The 23,329-nt window shown below is 35.0% G+C and overlaps 2 long non-coding RNA genes across 2 annotated transcripts in view; one reads left to right on the top strand and one right to left on the bottom strand.

Annotated features, from left to right (window-relative positions):
- The window catches only part of LOC117717887 (uncharacterized), a 364,914-nt gene that overhangs the window by 225,034 nt on the left and 116,551 nt on the right, over positions 1-23,329 (bottom strand). The window lies entirely within an intron of this gene.
- LOC143434021 (uncharacterized) lies at positions 1,470-5,870 on the top strand. The gene is made up of 3 exons (XR_013103164.1): positions 1,470-1,603; positions 4,204-4,324; positions 5,204-5,870. It is a non-coding gene; the product is annotated as an uncharacterized LOC143434021 (long non-coding RNA).

Raw genomic sequence — 23,329 nt, 5'->3', positions numbered from 1 at the left:
GAAACAAAACTGTGCATCTATAAAAACATGGGAAGAATTCAATGATTATATATTGATAACCTTAGATTTGTTTAAAAATTCCCAATTATCTATACTTCTAAAATTTTAAGATAATCAGGTATAGGTAGTCATTCTGTGAAATTTAAACTGTTATAAATAATTGACTTTTATTGCATTTTATCCAATAGAGTTTAAAATAATGCTGTAATTTATACACTGTTACTCTCTGCAGTAAAATCATGCCCAAATTAAATATAAATAATACACTCTCTAGGTGTATACTATTTCTGATTACCACTATAGCAAATAACCTGTATTTAAATTTAAATGTAAGGGGAAAGTAGATCATGTCACATCATTAAGAATATGGCATTCTATACCATAGTTCATAGAATGAAATCAATTTCCCTGCTTTTAATAACTTAAGATATATCACAAATATGACCAGCCCTCCCTAGCTCACCTATCTGATGCTATAAAGCAACAGTGAAGTGATATGCCATAATTAAGGAACTGCCTTCTATTATTCTGAAAGCCCGTAACCATGGGAATTTCTGATCTGCCTCAGAGCATGGAACTACAACCACATAGTGGTCACAATCTAGAAGGGAATGTTCCTAGTAAGTGTTGGTATCCAGGTTAGTGAGAGAACAGACACTGGTCACTGGTTTCATAGGGAGTACCCAGTCTTGGTACAGTCTTGGTTACATTCACTCACAACCTCATAATCTATACTTTACATTTTCACATTGTTACATTATCCAGAAATCATAGACATGTATGGTATTCTTTTTACTTGTTAGAAGTGTGTGTGTGTGTGTGTGTGTTTTAAAGGCTCATTTGGACAGATATGGTGGCATGCCCTTAGTCTCAGCACTCAGGAGGCAGAGAAAGGTGGGTCCAAGTCTACATAGCAGGTTCTAAACCAGTCAAGAAACCACAGTGAAACACTGTCTGGAATGAAAGTTTGATTTGTGCAGTTGAGATTCTGAGAGCATTTGATAGATGCTAACTTACGTTTTGGTCTTCGAGCTATCTTTAATTTTAATGTGCTTGGTTTTACTTTCATGCTGTTCCTTTTGGGGAGTTACTGTATGTCATAGCGCAGTAGAGTAAACAGACAGAAAATGATCTCATATCTTGGCAGAATGCAGGATTGACCCAAATGACAGTCTTGTCACATTGCTAATGAAAGGATTTGACATCATTGGCTTGAAATATTGTATTGTTAGAGTAAACAAAGCTAATTTTTAATATTTTTATTCTGTATTTTATGTGATTATTACTCTTTATTGTCAGGAAAGTTTTATACATAGAATGTATAACTCACACCCCTGCATGCTTTCACTATCTGGCTGTCCCACCTTCATGAAAAGAGCCAGCCCCTCCAATTTAAATACTAGAAACCAAAATATTAGTACAATATCAAAGGCTCTACTTTCTTCTACTTTTTTTCACAAAAACTCTGCAGATTTGACAGTGCAACATGTGAAGGAGGAAACAGAAAGATTTTCTACTACTATCAAAGTTCAAACCTAAGCGGGTAATACATGAGTACTATAGCCAGCAGCAACTATAATAGCCTGTGGTACTTCTGACCAAGGTAAGCGAGCATGACTAAAAATGGGGATTTAGCGTTGTTTTGGAAAAAAAAATCAGAAGCTCAACCATTATCAGAGAAGTTTCCTCCTTCAGCAGAGGGGAACAAATACAAAGACCCATAGGCAGACATGATGCAGAGGAGAAACCTGGGAAAACTCAGGCCTAAACAGGATGTCTCCATCAAATAAATCTCTCCCCTCAGGGTTTAGAGAACCCTGTAAAAGAGAAGACAGAGTGTATGGACCAGGCAGGATGGAGGACACAAAAACCAGGAGGCCATCTAAATTAACATGATTGATATAGCTGTGAAATCACAGAGACTTGGGTAGCATGCACAGGGTCTGAACTAGATGGGGTGTTAGAGCGAAAAAGAGTCATGGACACATGCCTCATCTATAACCTAGAAGAAGTTATCACCAATTATTAATAACTTTCAAATGATGTTTAGTTTTCTACAGAGGAATCTCACTGGAGAACAAACAACCCTTGAGAACAGGCTGCTTGTCCAATTGTAAATGGGCAACAGAAAATGAACTCAGTGGCATCTCTGGAGCTTCCTTGTCTCATAATGCCATGTCAGAAATTTCCCTATTTTAAAATTGTCTTATTTAATATAAAAGCTATTTTTCTTTTTTAACCCACAGTTCCTTTGAATCTATAGAGTGGCTTCCAGGGTTTTATTGGGACCCCTAAGTGTGAGCAAGAACTTGTTTCTCCTGCTTTTTCTTCTGTTTATTTGTCTTGTCCTATTCTAATGTAAGTGTTTTTGCTTTACCTTATTAGGTGTCATTTTGCTATTATTCTTTAGAAACCTGTTTTCTAATGAGAGCAGAAAGAATGAGGATCTGATGGGAGGAAAGATGGCTAGAGCCTAGAGGAGTAGATGGAGGAAACTGGAATAAGCATATAATATGTGGGACAAGCAAACAAATAAGAAAAAGGAAAAAAGAAAGACAAGAAAATGGCAAAAGCCATTTCATCTTCTAAGCGTTTTGTATTCTTACTGTCTTTGGTATGACTTAGGCATTGTGAGTGCCCATAAATGATTGTTTTCCCATCTTTAATGACCATCACAGTGGCTCTCCACTCACACACACACACACACACACACACAGATTTATTATGGAAAGCAAAGTAAGAAACATGAGAACACACGATATGGTAATGTGTCCAGTATAAAACCATTGACAGTATTTTGTTTTAAAACACAGTATTAATTAAATCTTTCATGAATGACTGAGGAAGAGAAAAGATCATGATTTAGGAGAAAAAAATAACTGAAAATTTCAAAGTACATGAGACTAATGGGAATAGGTTAGAATCATGATAAACTGACTATAAGCAAGCAGAGTAGACTTATTAGACAAATATAATGATAATTGCTTTGGATAGTCCTTAAATATCTAAGTTTTTATCATTTTGTCTCAAAGATGAAGAGCAAATAATTAGTAGAATGGAGTGTTGTATCTTATATATATTAATAACATATATGTTATTCTTGACACGTTGAAAACCCTACAGAATAGAATAGAAGGGAGAAATAATCCTTATAAATAATAAGGAAAATGCCATCCAGTTACTGCTCTATCTCCTCATTTGTCTTCAAACAATGGAAAAGTGTTCACTTGAAGCATTATTCTGGCTGTTTCTCCACTCTCTTTCCCTAATAAAATACTGAAGTACACAGTATCAGTCAGAAAGATAGTTTGGTGGTACTGTTCATTGTTTGACTCACAGAACTACGACAATAACCTGGAACACTTTATTTATATAAACGTATACATAATGAAAAAATTATTCCATGGTCACCACTGCAGGGAATACCAACACACTCCATGCAGATGATGGAAAGGACAAGAAAGAAAGCGAGGTGTTGGAAGAGGTTGAGAAGAAACAAGCAGATGAGGGAGTGGCTGGAAGGAGAAGTCACAAAAGATCTGAACAAAAGGAAGGAAGGAATAGAGTCAGTAACATGGAATCCAAATGGTTGAACAATAGCTCCGGTCAGGCCCCACTTCTCTGATCGACATTTTGAATATTTGGAAGTTATTATAAGATATCAAAATTGATTTGTATGAATTATTTTAAGCACAGAGGGTGTCCATGGAACACCCAGGTCACAGAGTGTATGTGCAAGTTCTAGTATTTGAGACGCTGAGGTGAGAAAAGTGCTGCACAGCACTACACTACAAAATGAGATCCAAAGTTTAAATCCATATTAAACAACAACAATACACACAGACACTCATAAACATGCAAACTACAAATTGCATAGAAAATAAGAATATAAAAATTACAATATAAAAAAACGAACAGGTTTAGAAATATAAGAACCAAAGAAAATTTTAATATTTTAAAAATTTACCTCTAGAATGATCTCATTTTCACAATTTTTAGGATAATATTAAATACTAAGACATTACATTTCAGGAAAGTCCAATTCACACTTGGAATAAAGCTCAAATGTCATTTCTCTCATGTGTAGTTGATTCTTTTTTTTTTTTTTCTATTTAAACTTATTTTAAATTACACATCTTACTCTTCCCTGTCTTATAATACTTGATGTTTCTGACATTAAATCCTAATATTTCTTTGCTGCAGGTATTAGATCGTTACAAAAAGCTTGACCTTAGATGCCACAAAAGCAGCAATACAAAATTAATTCCAAAGAAAGAAAGAGAGAAAATTGAAAGCCAAGCACCAGAATGGAGGCAAAAATAATGTAAGCAGGGTCCCCTGTACATCCCTAAGTGTTCTCCCTGTTTGCTCACACTGAGTGTCATCAGTTACTATCAGGGGACTGTAAATCATGTGGCACATTCTGAGCGGTCATGTCCACGGGGAATGAGAAATGCTACAGTGATTTCCATTTGCTCCCTGACTTTGAACTTTAACTGCCGATGGATCTCACTTGATGGAATTTTCTGCTTGGAAGATTTGCATTGATATGCTTGAAGTTAAAAATAAAGATTCTGTAAGGTTTTCTTTTTTTCCCCCTTATGGCTTTTAAGATCAATGTCTCAAATTTACCAACTTACCAGTGTTCTTGTTAAAACCGGTTAATGTGACTACTTTTGTGTTTTACTGTATGGACCATGAAAAGACTTGTACCTCCCCTCCCTGCACATGCAGAATACATTCAGGGGGTTGGGGAATTATATCATAGAAAGCCTTGGAGTGGAGGAAGGTAAAGATGCTGCTGCCAGTTAGGCCCCAGGGTAACGTTCATCCCAAGGATAATGTAAAAGACCTGGTTGATGAGGCTCTTTGAGCTTTCTCTTAGAAGGCTATTAGGGCCCAGCTGCTTGATTGGCTTTTTCATCTAGAGACCATTGGGACCACTTCCACAGCTACTACTCTGTACAAAGCATCAGTCTAGCTCTAAATTAGACAGCCCATAAGTCACAGATCCAACACTTCTGGCACATAAAAGGGTGAACTTTAAGATGTAACAGAGATTTGAAACTGCACATCATCTATGCATCAGTGTCTATCTTCAGCTAAAAATTCAGAGCTTTTGTGGAAGACTTCCTAAATTCTATATTTTACCTACTAAATAAAAAGGTTTTAAAATAAAGTTAAAAATCTCTATTTTTTTCAGGCTCATCAGAAAAGACTGAAAAAAGAATGATCCAATTCAACACTGGCATTATATAACTGAGGATGTTCAGAGCCTGGCTTGATTTGAGTGAGGCAGAATAAGGTATCAGACTTATTCTGATGAAGAGGAGTAAGGAAGCCCTTCTTTCTATCTACTAAACATCTACCAATGACTCTAATAGACAAGGCTGTCTCCAGTGTGTAGCTTCTCTCTTATTCCTACTTGGATTTGAGGTTTAATTGTTATGGATATTATTTTTTTTTTACCTTAAATTTGTCCTTGAAAACATTTTGCTAAAAGGAGAGGGATTGAGTATTTCATTAAATGTAATAAATCTAGATTGGAGATATATTTTTTGATGGGCTGTAAGATTGCTGGTCTTATTAATTGAAATTAGCACCATAATCTCATAAGTAATGAGATTTTATCTTCAGCGCCCAGAACAGTGCTTATGAGCTACTGCTAATGAAAAAAACTCTCCTGTAACCTCTATAGAAGACTGCAGTAAAGGGGCAACCCATCCCTCCCAGACTGCTGCAAATAGGCAAGGTTTAGAATAGACACTCCCAAGTTAGTCAGTCATAGGCATTTGGTAAAACTGTGCTTCGGCATACATATGGTCTTGTGTTTCAACTCACCTGCAGAATAAAGTGTGTCATTCACTTTCTAATGTTGCATAAGAGCCATTTCCACATTTAAACTTACATTCCAGATGGCAGGCATTCTCTGACAGGAAATATGAAACATATTTTGGATAGTATGAAATTCTCATTTAAACAATGGTTGCTTATACATTTACTTTGAAGGCATATATGAACATCTCTATTTTTACTTTATTATTTTTAACTGCCATTAATATATTGTTCCATACATTATAAGGCAAAAATAAAAAAAAAAAAAACCAGCCCTATCTCCCCTCATAAAACTCACAATAACAACATGTCCATGGACTCTTGTAATTTTTATAGAAATTTTCATAAAGGAAAGAAAGTATATAAGACATTTTCAAACTGTTGAACTTTTATATAGAGATATTTTAAATTCATAGCTTAAGCAATCATTTCGAATTACTTGAAATATTTTTAAATTTTACTTTGAAACAGAACATTTTAAAAGATCGAGTCACAGAAAATACAGATTATCACTGAAACCTGGAAATTTCATATGATCATAACATTTGTAACTTAATGTTAAATTAAGGCTTAAAATAGAGTTGAGTTCCAAGTACATTGTGCCATTTTTTTTTACTGTGGACTTTATGATTTTTAGGCAGTGCCTAGACTGGAAGGTGTCAGAAACTGGGCAAAGTTACAGTTCAAAAGTAACCACACCGATTAATGGATTCAAATATCACAGGACATAAAAATATGCATGGTAAAAAATCTTTCAAGTATAAGTATTGTATAAAATGGTGACAGGGAAGGTTATTCAAAGTGATCGAATGAAGGTAGCATGTTGACATAAAATATACCACAATATCATGATTTGAGACGTTAAACACTTCATTAAACAAGTGAGTCCTGGTGTTACTTCCATTATGCTGCTTGGCAATTTTCCTGTTTTCTTTTATTTCAGCCACCTGACAGTACTTGCCAAAACTCCCAAATTTGAGTGTTGGAGACTTGAATCAACTTAGATTTGAACATACTTACTATCACCTTTAGTTTATGGTATTAACTGAGTTATTAATTGCTTAAATATTTGTTCCATAAAGATGTGCTAAGATAAACTGGCTTAGAAAATACAGAGGGAAAGTCTATCTAATCCTTATTTCTAACTATGAGAAAAAAGAGACAAGAAGTATGTTCATCAAGGACACTCTTTCGTGCAGATTATGAACACGCCTTAAACAAAGAGGGTATTTTCTTTATTCCCTGTTACAACCAGAGTCTCTGTTTACATTAACCAAGCTTACAGGAAGGTAAGAAAGTACTTCCTCAATGGAGAAGAGACAGGGATCATCTGGAACATTCTGCTTCCTCATGAAACTCTGGAGGTAGCTTTACTTTAGTGCATTCCCCATGATTCCCTGAAATCCAAATTTAACTATTTCTTACTGTCAACTAGCTAGAACAGTTTTCCCCCTATGCATTGAGTGTTCACCTACCTGTGTAGGCAGGTACATGCAAACTCCTCTCTCCCTTCAGTTACTTGGTCCTTCCATTACACAAAACACCCGATTTTAGCTAAATAAATGAAGACTTGTTAATTTTAATTAATTAGCTCATTAATTACAGATTGGAAGAGGGCCTTGTATCCCCCTAAAACCGGACTAAAAGACGGTTGTGAGTCAGTAGACCTCAACCAAATCCAGGTCCTCTGTAAGAGCAGTAGGACCTCTTCATCATTGATCTCTCTCTCCGGGCTCAAGAAAAGACTGTTAACTATGATGTGCCTTTCTCCTTGCCTAATACTTAATATTTTTATGTTATGAGGACTCAGTGGACAATGGCTTTACCCTTTAAGTTCAAGGTCCTGCAAAAGATTCTGTTCACTTTTATGAGTTAACCATTATTAGTTTTGTAAGGGACAGGTGTGAAAACACTGGTGCTAGATAACTTTCCATAAAATGTATCACCCTGTGATCTGTACAAAGTTAACCTGAAAATCTATCTTCTAAAATCTAAATAAAAGATGGTAATGCTTGGTCTAATTTTTATCTCATATTCTTTTCTCTTTCAACCAATCAGAATTGATTACTCTCCACAATCAAAAGTTGCCATTGATTTTTAGTTGTATATTATTCATATGACATCAAAATATGCTTAGTGTAATCTTTGAAAGTGAATAAATATTATAAAACAGTCAGTAAAATCACCTGAGAGTGAGAGATTTATGATACCCTGACAGCTACAAAACTAATGTCCAAAACTGCTTTATGGCCATGTGCTTTGCAATATGAAATATTGGCAGCCAACTTATAAAGTTTTGTTTTATAGGATAATATTAAAGCTTTACAAGAATTTAACCTCTTCCTATGTGTTCACATCTCCATCAAATGCATATGGAGTGTCAAGTATAGAACTTCCACAAATATGTTTATGTACATAATAAATAACATAATACTAAGCCTTTTAAATTTCTTAAGGTCATAGGACAAGCAGATATCAAGCAAGCTCAAAACTCAATTTTGGAAAATATTATTAAAATACATCAATAATTAGATGTATAAAATATTTGAAGACATTAGAGAATGCAAAGTTATATTTTTATGTGTGAGCTAGTGTTGGGGGCCGACTTTTAGCAGAAAGCGGCTATCAGCTTTGCAGCCATCTTGAGCCATATACCCTGACATGAGACTTGAATTACAATAGCCTACAACAGCTGAGAACACTCCGATAATCTTGGTTTAGATACCTTGAGATTAAAGGTGCATGAGATTAAAGGTGTGTGAGATTAAAGGTGTGTAACTTAAGAGTATGATTTAGAAGTATAGAGATCAGAGTTAGAGACAAGACCTAAGGGCATGATTAAAGGTGTAACTTAGAGGCGTGGCTTAGAAGTAAGACATATAAAATGCAGAGGCAGACAGTAGGATTCAGGGAGACTATAGAAGACAGAACCAGACATCAGACTAGAGAGAGAGATTCACACACATCAGACATTAGGTAGAATCTGCCCTCACCCTCGCTCTTGCTGAAACCGGACCTGCAGACCAGAACAGCAGCTTGGGCTGGGATACAGTGGCCACCCAAACGTGGGTCGGCCCGGGCCTCAACATTTTGCTCAGGCCGAGACATTTTTTGGCCGCCCCAACTTGGGGCTAGTGCGGTCCCCAACATTATTTTGGCGCCCGAACAGGGACTCGAGCTTGGGCCCCAACAAGCTAGCATAATTATTGTGATATTCCTGAGATATACATTCAAATATACATTCCCTCTGGTTTTGTATGTTGTTCAACACAAACTGCCTGCATAGTTCAATTTACAGGAAGCAAAGCAAGACATCTCATTACTGAAAGAATAAATTTGTGGAACCAATCTTAATTTTATGACATTTAAAAGGGACATTTATATACTATCATTCTTTAAAGATATTAGAATTATTTAAGCATGATAGGACCAGTGAAGTACCATTAATTCAGAGCTAGACGCTGAAAGCATACTCAAAATTCAATGAATTTTCAGATATACCTGATTAACTCTCAAACCAAATGATAAATTTTAAAATTGATAGAGTTACACAACAATGTAACAAATTAAACTGGGAACCCTGAAGAGGTGGACAAGCTGATAAAGTACTTGTAGTGTAACCATGAAAGCAGGAGCTCCATCCCCATCCTAGTATAGGAAGAAATGAGATGGGACAGACCCTGGTGTGTACTGGCTAGCCTAGCAGAGTCAATGACCTTCAGGCTCAAGGAGAGATCTTTTTTTTTAAATTGAAGTATTTATTTATTTACATTTCAGATGCATCCCCTTTCCCCATTTCCCCTCCCTAGAATCCCCTGTCTCATTCCCCTCCTCCTTTTTGCTTTTATACCATTTTAATTACATGCAAGTATTAATGTCAGTTCTAGGTTGAGGGACTAGCAATACAATAGACGCAAATAGTCAAGGAACAAGCAAGAGATAAATACAAATAGTCAAACAACATGCAAGGCATTAAACACAATTACATGAACACTCCCATGATCACTGTTTCTAAGGGCTTATTAGGATGTCCAAAATATCTGAGTCTACTTTCCTGTCCTAGCCCAAATCATTTTCATGTCTGAAGCCTACTTCCTTGTTCTAGCCTAATATTTAGATTTTTTTTTCCTGAAATTACTTCTTTGTTCTAGTCTAATGTCAGATTCCTGCCTGAAACCTACTTCCTTGTCCTTGTCCCATGTCAGATTCTTGCCAAGCAGCCCCAAAGGTTCTCTGCCTCTCTCCCTTTTTTATCTCAAAACAAGGCTGAGCCTGTCTTGGGTAGTTCTGACAAGAATGCCTTCCTTACCCATCATGGAATATGCATTATCAAAAGCAATGCATTTCTGTCTTAGGTTAGTAAGGCTTTGTTGAGAATCTTACCTGTCATTGGCTTGCCAGCCTGTTAATTTAATAACTCTGTCTTGGGGTCCATTTTCAGTTTCAAGTCATGTACTTTGGCTGCCAACATGTTGATGTTGTTAAAGACCAGCTTTAACATGATGGGCAGGAGTAAAAAATATTTCCAGGACAAAAGGAGCTAAACATGAACAAGCTATATATGCCATTCTTGAAGCTTGACCAAAATAGAAATACTGACCTCTGGCCATGGGTAATTTTATCAGCAGTATATACCTCATCAACACTCAGCAAAGCAGTATTCTTAAAATTCATAATCTCACTAGGTAAAGTTAAAACATCCAGAGATGTGATAGAATTTTACTAAATATACTGCAAGTGTCTTTAAGTTGCATTGATTGTACACCTTCTAATTGTGTTAGTGTTTTGAAATCTGACATGTTAGTTATGGAGATCTATCAACAAGCTTTTGTTTTATTGACCTGAGTATCACAGAACCTTGGTATTCTAAAAAATATCTTAAAAGTACTGGAAAAAGTAAGTCAGGCTTTAAGCAGAAGCAAAAGGGTAGTGGGCTTGATTATTGCTGGTATAACAGCTTTAATTACATTAATTGCTAGCACCACTGCGTCTACAATTGCCTTGACAGAAGAAGTTAAGACGGATACTTTTGTTAATCATTTAGCAAAAAAAATGTTACTAATTTGTTAAATATAGAAGAGGACTTAGATAGGCATTTGGAGGAATGGATTGATGTTCTTTATCCTATTTAAATTATTGGCAGGAGGTTCAGAGTTTAAGAGTAAGGAGAGTGTCATGCCAAATACCATTGAATTCATGTTAGTTCTAAAATTTACAGTGGTAGTCATTATAATTAGAAAAAAGTTTAAAGTTTTAAGGAGAGATCTTATCCCAAATATAATGTAGAGAGTGTGAAGAGAATAAACAATATCAACCATATGGTATCTATATGAATATGCACATGCATAAATGAACATGCACATATATATACACTTAAAGTTAGATACAAATATGATCTCTTATATAATACAAATGAAATTTAAATTTAAGTTGACCCATAATTATTCAATAGAGCTTTCAAATAAATGGTAACATTTCCTTGGTGACTTAATTGATGTTATTTCTTCTTTCATTATTATTGAAATATTTATACCTAGGTATCTGTATGTCTGTAGGAGGTGAGGGACAAGTGTGTGTGTGTGTGTGTGTGTGTGTGTGTGTGTGTGTGTGTATGCTCACCATGGTATGCTTATGAAGGTCAGAGGTCAACCTCCTGTGAGTCTCAGGGATCCAACTTGACAACATGTGACTTTTCCCACAGATCCACTTCTTAAGCCCATCTTTATTTTTTAAATATACAAGTAACACTCCTGATTTGTATTCAGGGTATACAATATAGCCTGTCATATTTCATTATGTTATTAATTTTTTATCCCTTGGACATTTAATTTGACCTTAGGACAATAGGTATGCATATAAGAATCAACAGAAAAATAAAATAATAATAGTGAATGATTGAAATGATAATCTCAAGAAATTAAAAATGTTTTGAGTTATATTTAACAAACACTGATCATTGTTCTTGGTAGACTATTGCACATATTTGTTGGCTTTTATGGAAACAGTAATTGAATGTAGTCAGATTTATCTTGTCAGGAAACAATTATTTCAACATAGAGATATTTATTGTGATGTACATACATTCACAATACATGTGTGCATAAGCATGGTTTGCATACCCTTTCATGTATACTTGTAGATATAGCAGGTGACCTGAGCATTATGCAGCTCTGTATCTCCTAGTTCCAAGGCACTTGTAGTCCTAGAAGATTTTGTGCTTAAATGGAGTTCAAACACACTCTACATACTTAACATGGGCTTTATGAGTTTTAATGAGCACAGTTACTTAAATTCATGCCATGAGCTGTTTAATACTATTTTTGAAAAATGTGATTCACTATTCAACATCAATATATAAAACCAGATGTATAAGGAGAAAGAACTTGAAGAATATTATTAACTGATAGTTACACGGGCAAGCATATAATTATTTCATTAATATTTTAGTTATAGTAAATCTACACTTAAAAACGAACAATTCTTTAATTTTGCTACCACTGAAATGTATATAAATTGGGTGGTTTTCAAGAGGTATTTCAGATATCACAGGAGGACCAGAGAGAAACTGGCAAATATTTTATTTAAATGCCATACCTGGAAAAATATGTTTGAATGACATTTTAGTATTTTAACAATAAATGTTTTCTCTAAAAGGAGATGTGCAAATTCCACCTTAATGGGAGAGTAACAAGGTCACTAGGGCAGCTGTTATCCCATTTTGTACAACCACCAGAGACAAACATCTGATAGCATCAAGTAGAACAAGAATATTTTGGAAAAGTGTGACATTCATTGGGTAGCTATGGACCAACCTCTGGTTATCATTAGGCCATCAGTAGCTTGACTACCTCCAGTGAACTGCTCTGCAGAAGACCAGGGTGCCAGTTTTCATCGTTTAAGTGTTTTTTTTTCATTTCTATTTTTCCATGGAGGCATATTTTTCACTCCTTTGAATTTAGACTATTTTTCTTGATGGAAACCATGAGATGAGGTCTAACTGTATAGGCAAGAGTGACCTTAAACCCATGGTAATCTTTGTGTATGAACCTCCTAAATGCTAGGATTGCAACTGTGAGCCAAAACATCCAACTACACTCCATCGTTACATGACTTAATACATTCTATTTTCTTAGCAATACTGGCATAAAAGAGAGAGTTAGTATGTGTTGGGATCTCTAAGGACAGTTCCTCTAAGGTTGTCATGGGAATCTCCTGAAAATCCTTATGGATATGAATAGAGCAAGACTCATGAGGTGAAGCACAGAGAACAAGAACAAGAATGAGAAGGACCATCAGTGAACAGGAAACCATGCCTCAAGTTCCCTAGAATGTGTGTGTGTTATCGTATCAGCTATCACAACTCAGTAGTCCAGAAAGTATATTTCGTAAATTAATTTTACTTAGACTTCTCTCACTGAAGCTAACAGTTCTGAGCAATAACAGTTCAGAAATTGAATAGTGAATTGACACTAATCAGCAGTGATTGACAGCTATTTGTCGTATATATCAGGTATATTCTAACCACTTTATGGTGTCAAGACTCATTCAATCACCTTAGAAGGTACTCTGCTATTCTTACCTAACAAAGTTGATACCCAGAGAGATTACATAATTAGTCAAGAGTACAAAAAGAAAAGGGTAAAATTCAAATTTGACTTGTCATTGATGAATATGACCTCTTTTGACATGAATTTTGATTCAGTTATGTAGCAGCCAACTCATTTACTCTTACTGAAACTTAATGTTACATACTTATAGAAAATTTACTATTTTCTATATAGTAATATATATTGTTTGTTATTGTTGTAGGAATTGAAAGAGAACTTTTCTATAGAAGAGTTTTGAACACTGCACATCAATATAGAAAAATCCAAACAAAAGTACAAAATATATTAAAGCCTTCTTCAAATATCATAACTGATTTACAAAAATATTGGTTAACATCTTTCAGTCAATATCTCAGAAAAGAAGATTAAAGAGTCACTTCTTATGTCACACAACAGCTTTTAATCTAAATTAAAATAAATGAATCACATCTGCATTTTCTTAACAACATATAAAGACAGTGACTGAGAAAATTTTCAACTTATAATTCAGACGTCCCTGGAAATTTAAAAAATTCCTCACTTAAAATATTTCAGTGTCTTTAGAAAATGTGCTAGGTTTATTTTTCCTGTAAATGTCACATAACTGCTACTGTACAAAGGCAAAGCTTAACATAGCTAATAAAAGTGATTACAAGTGTTAAATATGGAATATATATTCAAATTTTCAAATGTCTTCTGCTTATCATGAGCAATTATTATTACCATGGGATATTGGTCTAGTCCCCATAGCCATCGCATAAAGTTAGAACACGTGTAGTGTAATGGTCAAGTTATACATCTATGCTCTGTTCCTGCTATAAATAAGAAACAAAATGCTGTAATGTATTGTAAAGAAAGGTAAAAAAATTCCTTCATTTCTTTAATCATACATAAAAACCCTGATATGTCCAGATAATATTTATGTGATTAAATACTCAAACTAATCTTTATGCATATTGGCAGAGAGTGCCATTAAACATTATCCTGAATAATCACACATAAGTAAATAGATCCTGATTATTATCTACTATGATTTAGTTTCATTTCTAAGCATTATATTCATAACTATTATTTATAAGTTTCAAATATCCCTGGATTATAAAGGGCAACTCTGTTTTAAAAATGAATCAGCAGCTAACTTATTTACTTATTAATATTAACTTATTAACTTATGATGATACGTGGTTTGTGAAACCATCCATTAGATCATTATGATTCTTCATATTTTATTTATTAAAATCTCAGAGGCAGAAGAAAGTCTGTAAAAGCAACAGAACTAAAGAATGAGAAGAATATATATATTATGATATAGACAGTCATAGAAAAATCACAGCAAAAATGTATGTTTGTCATAAACATCCAAAGATTTAACCAGTCTTTTCTCAAAGCTCTTGTAGTTCTAAAGAGATTACCTAAAAAAATTCCTAATGGCCAATAAAAATCTTTGGGGATAACTCCTTACCACATGTGAAAAGTGACCTTTTTTAAAATAAAGATTCATAATCAAGCAAACATAAAATGTTATGTATAATGTAATCTATATGTTTTGGTTTATAGTGGTGAATTAATTAGCCATGACAGAGTAATTCTTTTTATCATCCCTTAAAATTCAACAGAAGCATAGCTGGTGATTTATTTTTACCTGATTTGACTTTTTATACATATGCAATATCATTTAAACTCATGTATATTCATGTGAGTTGGATTTCAATTTAAGGTCTAGAAGGATTGGATTCATTAAATATTTTTTGTTTAGTCAAAAACTCTGAACACACATGAATATTTCAAACCAGTACCCTTTTAAGATTTTCAACACTGGGCGTTTAATTATCATAGTGGGGAAAAGTGTACAAAAGGGTTTTACATTAAAAATCAGTAAACTAAGTGTTCGGAAAAGCTGGACTCCTAGTCCTAGATAAATGTAGTTTGATTTCAGCGACTCTCTTTCACTCATGCTGCTGTGGATCTACATGCTGTTTTTCCCATGAGGGGATGCTAGGGGAAGTCTTGAGACGAACCATAGCTGCTCTGGTCATTTCTGAGATATTGAGAATTACAGTCTGGGCTTTGATCTCTGCTTGACTGGCTTAGTAAGTGCAGAGATAAGGAGGCCTTGGATGGAGTTCTCTTCCCACAGTTCTCTTCTTCCAAGCCCAGAAGCTTGAAATCCTTTGACCAGTGATGCTTGCTCATGGTTACACAGAAGAAATAGTGAAGAGAGACATGAAGGCAAAGAGGTCATTCCCCAGTAAGGATATTTGTCACTGAAGCTGTTGTCAATTCTCTTAGGATACGTTGTGCTTTCTTGTAAACAATGGCCATTCCTTTAATGATAAAATACCTTCCTGAGTTCATTGAAAAACTGAATTAGGAGAAGAAAAGAAGAAAAGAAGAGAAAAACTGAATTATGGAACTAGAATGTCTTTAGAAAATGTGGATAAATGTGTACTGAAAGATTTAGAATTGCGGTCAAATTTTAAAAATCTCATTTGCAGGGGTGAGAAGGATCTCATTTATAGTAAAATATATTAACATGCTGATGAGACTATATGTCTGCCTCTATCTATCTATCTATCTATCTATCTATCTATCTATCTATCTATCTATCTATCTATCTATATGTGTATATGTGTGTGTGTGTGTGTGTGTGTGTGTGTGTATGTGTGTGTGTATTTTAGGATATAAATTACACGTTTCATTCTTGCAAAAGAAGACTTCAAGTCATGGTGGCAGCAAAGCATTCACAATTTGATGCTTTTGTTTTACTGCATTGGACACATTGAAATGTGAAGTTGAATAATAATAAATATCAAAAGACTATTCAAATTAAAAATCATGGTGAAATCTCAAGTAAATGAGTGAGGCATGCTGGGAGTTTCAACTCAAAAGTCTGTGAGTGAACAGAGGTAGAGGTAGTCAGGATTCCAATTCTGATTTCAACAACTAACCTTCCAGATTACTTGTTGGCAGGAGACAGCCCTGCTCCTTGCTATGAACCAGAATCACAGGATCCAGTGAGAAGCTGAGGAAGCCAGACGAACACCAGAAGAAAGTATTCACACTTGAAACTCTTTAAAGGTGCAAGCTTTAAAAAAGTTTTTTTTTTTTTTTTTCAATCAGCCATTAAACCAAGCCATTCAACAGTGCTGTGGCTGGAACTGAGATGGCTTTCCAATGTAAATGAGGGTGAGGGGCAGGCAAGGCACCTATATAAATGCTGACAGAGTGTTGACAAGAAAAGGAGTTAGAAAGAAAGAGACACTGGAAGTCAAGAATGTCCATCAGTGTTGCCTCTCACTCAGACAAAGATTATCATCCCAGACACCAAAACAGATGATCTTGTTTAGATACAGAAACCATGTGGAACCATTTCAAAACTGAATCTTCAATCTGCTTCTTATTAAAATTATTTTGTAAAAAATTCCTATATTTTGTGTATTAATGTCCATAAAAGCCCTGAATCTCAGACAGGAACTAGGCTGGTATCAAATTGATTTACTCTAATCTTATTGCCTAATCATATAGCTGTTAACCTAGGAATATCTACAAAGAAAGAACATTCTAGATTTAATGCCAGATAAAGAAGCCGTGAGGTGGTTGACAACTTGTCATTGTAACTGTATTACCATATTATAGAAAATATTCACATCTCTTTATTTCTCTGTTATTCAGAACAAGTCTTTACACATCAAAAAGAGTACACAAAGCTATGGAAAATGCTTTACAAAACGAACACAGTTTAAAACCAAACCAATTAGGAGATTACAATAACAAAATTCACAATTCGATCTCACCTAGGAGCATAAGTAAAATATATTCTAAATAAATATTTGGATAGCTTTTAAAATATCTTTTAGACACAGGCCAGTAACTAAACAAGAAAAATTTTCATTTTTACACTATATAATTATAAAGTATACTTATAAATTATAATTACAACATGTATTTGAAAGCATTAAAAAGTAAAGCATAACCTAAGGAAATAGGTGATTTTTCCCTTCAAACAATCTAGTTCTATGACTTAGAAATTAGTAGATAATAGAAGTCATATGTATAATCACAGTGGGGATGATGACACTGGAAACATGAGCATTTACTTATGGAAAGGGATGGATGTCAACCGATTCAGAAGAAATGTCCTTCAGTGACTTTGGCAATTTGCTTTCTTCTTCCTAACCTTTCCCCTGTTACATTCTATGTAACTTACAATCCTGTACTACAACATGTTCTTTACTTAGCAATGTGTCTTCCCCTGTTAAATATAAACTCCAGGGACTAAGTATGGTATGTGTAATTGTTGCATGCTCATTATCTCTAAGCTTCCTTTCCCTGACACACTGTCCCTTATGTGTGTGTGTGATAAGGCGATACTATTAAAGTTATGAACTGAGAGTAGTGGATTTCAGAAGAACCTGCATTTTCCCAGAAAAAGAAAACTATCAGATAAAATTTAGAATTTAACTTTTTTAAATCGTGATACACTAATCCGTGGAATAAATGACTGGAGAAAAAGAATTTGGAATCAAGTGTCACATTTTACTTTTCCTAGTAATCCACTATTATTTTACTTTCTTTTCCAAAATATTAGTACAGATTTAAGACATATAAAGATATTTATTTTACCATATGTATTTTTAAAGGACTTTGAGTACCTCAGTCTGTGTTATTTTTCTTTTTGTGGTTTCCTGTTTCATTGTATAGTGAAAGTAAAATTTCTTCACTTATTTTGCTCCTTTAAAAAAATTAATTCAGAGACCCAAAACACTGGGAAGGATCTAGGTTGCCATAGAAACCAATAGGAACCCAATACAATGATGAACAAGCATATTTAAGCTCTATGTAATTTAATGATTTGATTCAAATAAGACTGGTTTCGCATAATCTGTTTTTTACTGCCCGCTTCTGAGCTTACACTATAAAGTCTTCCCCATATGTCTTTTAAGAGTTGTAAATCTAGTTGGGAGTGGTGGCACACACCTTTAATCTCTGTATTTGAGAGGCAGAGGCAGACAGATCTCTATGAATTTCCGGCCAGCCTGGTCTACATAGTGAGTTCGAGAACAGAGAGCTTTAGACCTGCTGTAGTATGAAGCTGACGGATGTATGAATTGAAAACTCACAAGGACTCAGGAATATTTTCATGTTCCTCAGCAGAATCTCTAACACTTTAATACACAGCACTTTGTGAGGGAATGGTAGGCAGTGCTTCCTAATTTTTCACCTGTTCACCTGACTCATGTAAAGTTTACTATTCCTAGTTCACTAACTTCTACTTCAAATAATAAATATCAAGTATATTCACAGGAGAAGATTCTTTAGCCCTTTATTATTATCACCAGGAGAAAGTTGATGTGTTATTAGGAGGTAGAAAGTAGTAGAAGTATTTAAAAGAACATTATATTCTCAAATATTTAACCAAATAACCATATTTTAAAGTTATAATTAGGAGGATCACTATAGCAGTATATAAACTGTGCATAGTGACAGGAAGACCAGAGGTTCGAGCTCATCTTTAGATACATAGAAAGTTAAAGGCCAGCTTTGAATAGCTGAGAACTTGTTTCAAAATTAAATTAGCAGGATAGTGTAGCATAATTAAAGAAACTGTGGAAGTCTTCTCAATATTAAACCACAGTATACAGCTGTTTGCTGGTATAAAAAATATATTTTGTTAATTATTGGATTTGACATGGACCATTAATTCTGGCTGGTTTCTAAAAATTGTGCTGGGTTGCCATTTCAGCATTAGAAATGTTCCCATATAATGTGGAAGACTGTAAGTCTCTAGGGAAAGTACCAACCCCCAACTATAAACCCCTATCAAGCCTAACTGGTTATGACATATAAATGCTTGCCTAAATGTCCTCAGATAAATAAGATAATGAGTCAGCTGATACCCATTTGCATTAAAAGCCAGCACAGTGCTAGAAGACAGTGAAATTTACAATAAGGCATCAAAAATGAGGGCTACTGACATTTATTAGGAGTCAGTGATTATAATTGCTTATCTGGGATCTATTTGCGGTCTTAAGTCTGGTCACTTAGTATTCCATATTACTTTGGAATAAATAGTGGTCATGCAAGTCAGATAACCATAGTCCTCCCTTATCAGTGGGATTAAGTACCAGCACATTTAACAGTTTCTTGACATCATGGATTTAAGCCATTTGTTCTCATCAGAGATGCCAGCAATCCCAACACATATTCTTTCTTTCTTTACCAAGCTAAGACCTGTCTCTTTCTTATTTAAAGAAAGCATTTTACATCTTCTCTGTGGTATATCCAAATTGTCATCGTGACTACACTTGCATTTTAGGTTATGTATTAACCAAAATAGACTTATTTAAACATAAACAGTGGGATATAGTGAAATTCAGTCTGATAATCCAGACGGTTGCTATGTACCATCTAAAATTAGTGCATACAGCTTGGATGCACTGGATGAGGGGATACTTAATACCCCAGGGCAATAAACAAGATGTCATGAAAATCACACTACTTAGAGTGTTACAACACAATGTACTGTTTATATTCTAGAATAGTCTACTTAATATTCTTTGACTATGGCTGTCTGTTAAGAACTGAAGCCGTAATAAAGGGGTTTAAAAGTATACCTGAAAAATTGTAAAACTAGAAGTGTATCTACCTATACCCACGTCAAGTATGACACCAAAATCACTGATATTGTCTCCACACCAAATTATCCAGATTTTCCTTACTGGAAATTACAATATTTCTTCAAAGAACCTAAAACTAAGGGGATCATACTTACTGAAATTTGTCCGTAGCCTACATTCTCACAGTGTTTATTATGCTGGCATTGAGATGTGTGACTTAATGTATTTCATTTGATTCTGAATTCATGGAACACAGTTTGGCTGATACTAAGGACCCCTGCAAGTAACATAACATGATGATATATTAAGTTGAATAATATTGACTTTAAGTACGTGAGGAATCCTGTTTGGGGAAGCAGCTGAGAAAAAAAAAAAAGATGGATGGTCAAATGATACACAATTTGCATGCATGTTTCATTTAAAATTATATTTTAGAAAATTATAAAGAAACACTTAATAAAATTAATTCTAACGCCGGGCAGTGTTGGCGCATGCCTTTAATCCCAGCACGTGGGAGGCAGAGGCAGGCAGATTTCTGAGTTCGAGGCCAGCCTGGTCTACAGAGTGAGTTTCAGGACAGCCAGGGCTACACAGAGAAACCCTGTCTCAAAAAAATAAAAAAAAATTAATTCTATTTCAGCTGAAGTCTTGGATGAAAATCTCCCATGGTTATATGAAGTGAACTTTGTTTCCAGAATGTACGATTGATATACTATTGCTTTTGTATTTGGTAGCCACCTTGGTCTTAAAATGTGGAGATCACCTTTGGTAAACACATTAATTATGTACTCATGCAATACCTGAGTGATAGTATAAACAATCTATAGTTTTCAAATATTTAACTAAAAATTCCAAGGGACTGACAGAGTTTGAATGACTCATGAGCCAAAGTCATGAATCGTATTAGAAAAAAACAGAATCACTTTCAAATCTAACCTGAAATATAAAATCTTAAAACTACCAACACCCGGGTTTCATTTATCATCTTGCAGACCTACCAGTTTCCTTAAGCTATTGTCCTTAGCCAATACTGAACAAGTTGTATCAACCTGAACCCATCAGAAATTAAAGGAATTTCTAGTTTATCCTTGAGGAAATACATAGTTGACCAGTTACACTGACGTATATGATACTAAACATTTACCTGAGCAAATCTTTCCTTTAGTTCATGGTTTGGGAGGAGTCTGTCCATGGAATTTGACTCATTCACTGGAACTTAAAACATCACATTGGTAGAAGAATGTGGTGGGAACGGGTCTTATCTTATAGCTAATGAGAAGTTGAAAGACTATGGCAGGAAGGGACTAGCCATAATGAATCCTCAAGGATGTGCCACCTGCTACTATTTTCTATACATAGGTAACTCCTAAAATTTCTAGCAACTTCCAAAACAGCACCACCGCCTGGGAACTAAGGTTTAGTACACAGGGCACACTTATATCCAAACTTGAGTACATGTCAATAATGAAGTATCTTTCTACACATCATATATTCAGGTTATCGCAGCAAATGGGAAATGAATAGAGAAGCATTGCAGGGAACAAAAGTCATTATTTTAAAACTAAAAAATAGGGGGAGGAAAAGGGTAATTGTCATGAGGAATTCTTAACCATGAGGAAGAGAATTCACTAAAAATCACCTCCTTCCATAACTGCTGACGTGGAAGACAAACGTAACAAGGTCGACAAGGTTTTAGTGGGGATAGGCTGTGGAATGGGCGGGAATGAGACATTAAGAATATTCAAATGAACTGTTCATGGTTCTGCTTTATTTTGGTCTGTCTAAGGCTTGTGATACTTTTAAAAATTATCCTGAACCACTTAATAAGTTCTTGCTCTTGTCTGTGAGAATATACGTCTTAGCCTGTCTGTAAAAGTCAGCAAAGTCTGGTCCAGAGGCTTAACAGTCGTCATCTCTCCGAGTCTCTGGAAAATACCAGAGGCTGAGAGCCACAGGTACAGAGACAGTGAGCTTCAGAGCCATCACACTGGCGAAATAAGGCTGATATAACTATCACATTTAGATGGGTTTGCTACAATTAATTTTTTCTTTATTTCTGTTATTAGTTCTGAGAATCACATCAAACCCTAAATCTCATGCTAGACAAATGCTTGACCGCTGAGCAACGTCCCATCCCTTTACCCCAGTTTTAACTTTGCACAGCTATCTCCCTGGTTTTATCTTATACTACAAATGCTACCCAGAGATCTGGTCCAATATTGACATCTAATAACTATGCAATTCACCCGAAAAGCCACTTCAGAGATTCCAACTGAAGACACCTTGTCTCAAACAGCAGCTTTATTTTTTATTTCTTTATTCTTTCTTTCTTTCTTTCTTTCTTTCTTTCTTTCTTTCTTTCTTTCTGGAAGATAATTTGTAACTATATTTAAGTACAGAAAATTTAGTGTACACTAAATTTAGTTTAAAATTTAGTTTTAAAATTTAGTTTAGTGGCGAGTTCTTTAGCCTTTGCCTTTTCCAGCTTGGCAGTGCGAGCCACAGACTTAGGACCCAGGACGTTGCCTCCCCAGTGGCGGCGGATCTCATCATATCTGTCACTATAATTGGTCCTAATCGCTTCCACCAGCTTAGCCAGAGCACCCTTGTCTTCCGAGTTAACCTGTGAAGGCAACTGTGGTGCCTGTCTTCCTGTGGACCAGGCGCCCCGGTCTGGCCTTTGCCTTGATGAAGTTCGACACATCATTCGCCACAGGGCAGGCAGGAAAACCACCGGCTCAATGGGGTCCACATCATGGCTTATATTTCTACCTTTTTCTATTAGCCCTCAAGTGGGATGGTCTCAAATTCCCATCATTAACGATCTTCATGAACCTTCCAGGCTCACACAGCGATACTATGCACAGAGACTGAAGTCTCAGCACTTGGGATCAAATTCTGAGCCACATGGAGTTACTTCGGAAAAAAAAAAAAACCCACTATTTTAGTATGCTGCTTCTATAGTCAAACATATTTCTCATGAAAACCAACAACGTGAAGTTCAAATATCCCTTTTTATTTTAAAAGTAAAACTTTCAAAGGCTGTTCAAGTAAATTTAACTTCTATATTTTAAATAAATCTTCTCATGGAAGTCCTGTATGCAACATGAACTACTTAAGGCATCCAAAATGTACATTAAACAGAAAATACATGAAAGTTTGCAAGTACAAAATGTGCACAGTTTACATTTAAAATGACTATTGCAAATAATTTCTCTATTCCCCATTTATTTTAATTTTCTGTGTTGTATAATATACACTTGTCATTTGTTTAAAAAATATTATTTAAAA

The sequence above is a fragment of the Arvicanthis niloticus genome, chromosome 12 (genome assembly GCF_011762505.2).
Source record: "Arvicanthis niloticus isolate mArvNil1 chromosome 12, mArvNil1.pat.X, whole genome shotgun sequence".
Classification (NCBI taxonomy): Eukaryota; Metazoa; Chordata; class Mammalia; order Rodentia; family Muridae; genus Arvicanthis; species Arvicanthis niloticus.
This window is presented reverse-complemented; position numbering and strand designations above follow the sequence as displayed.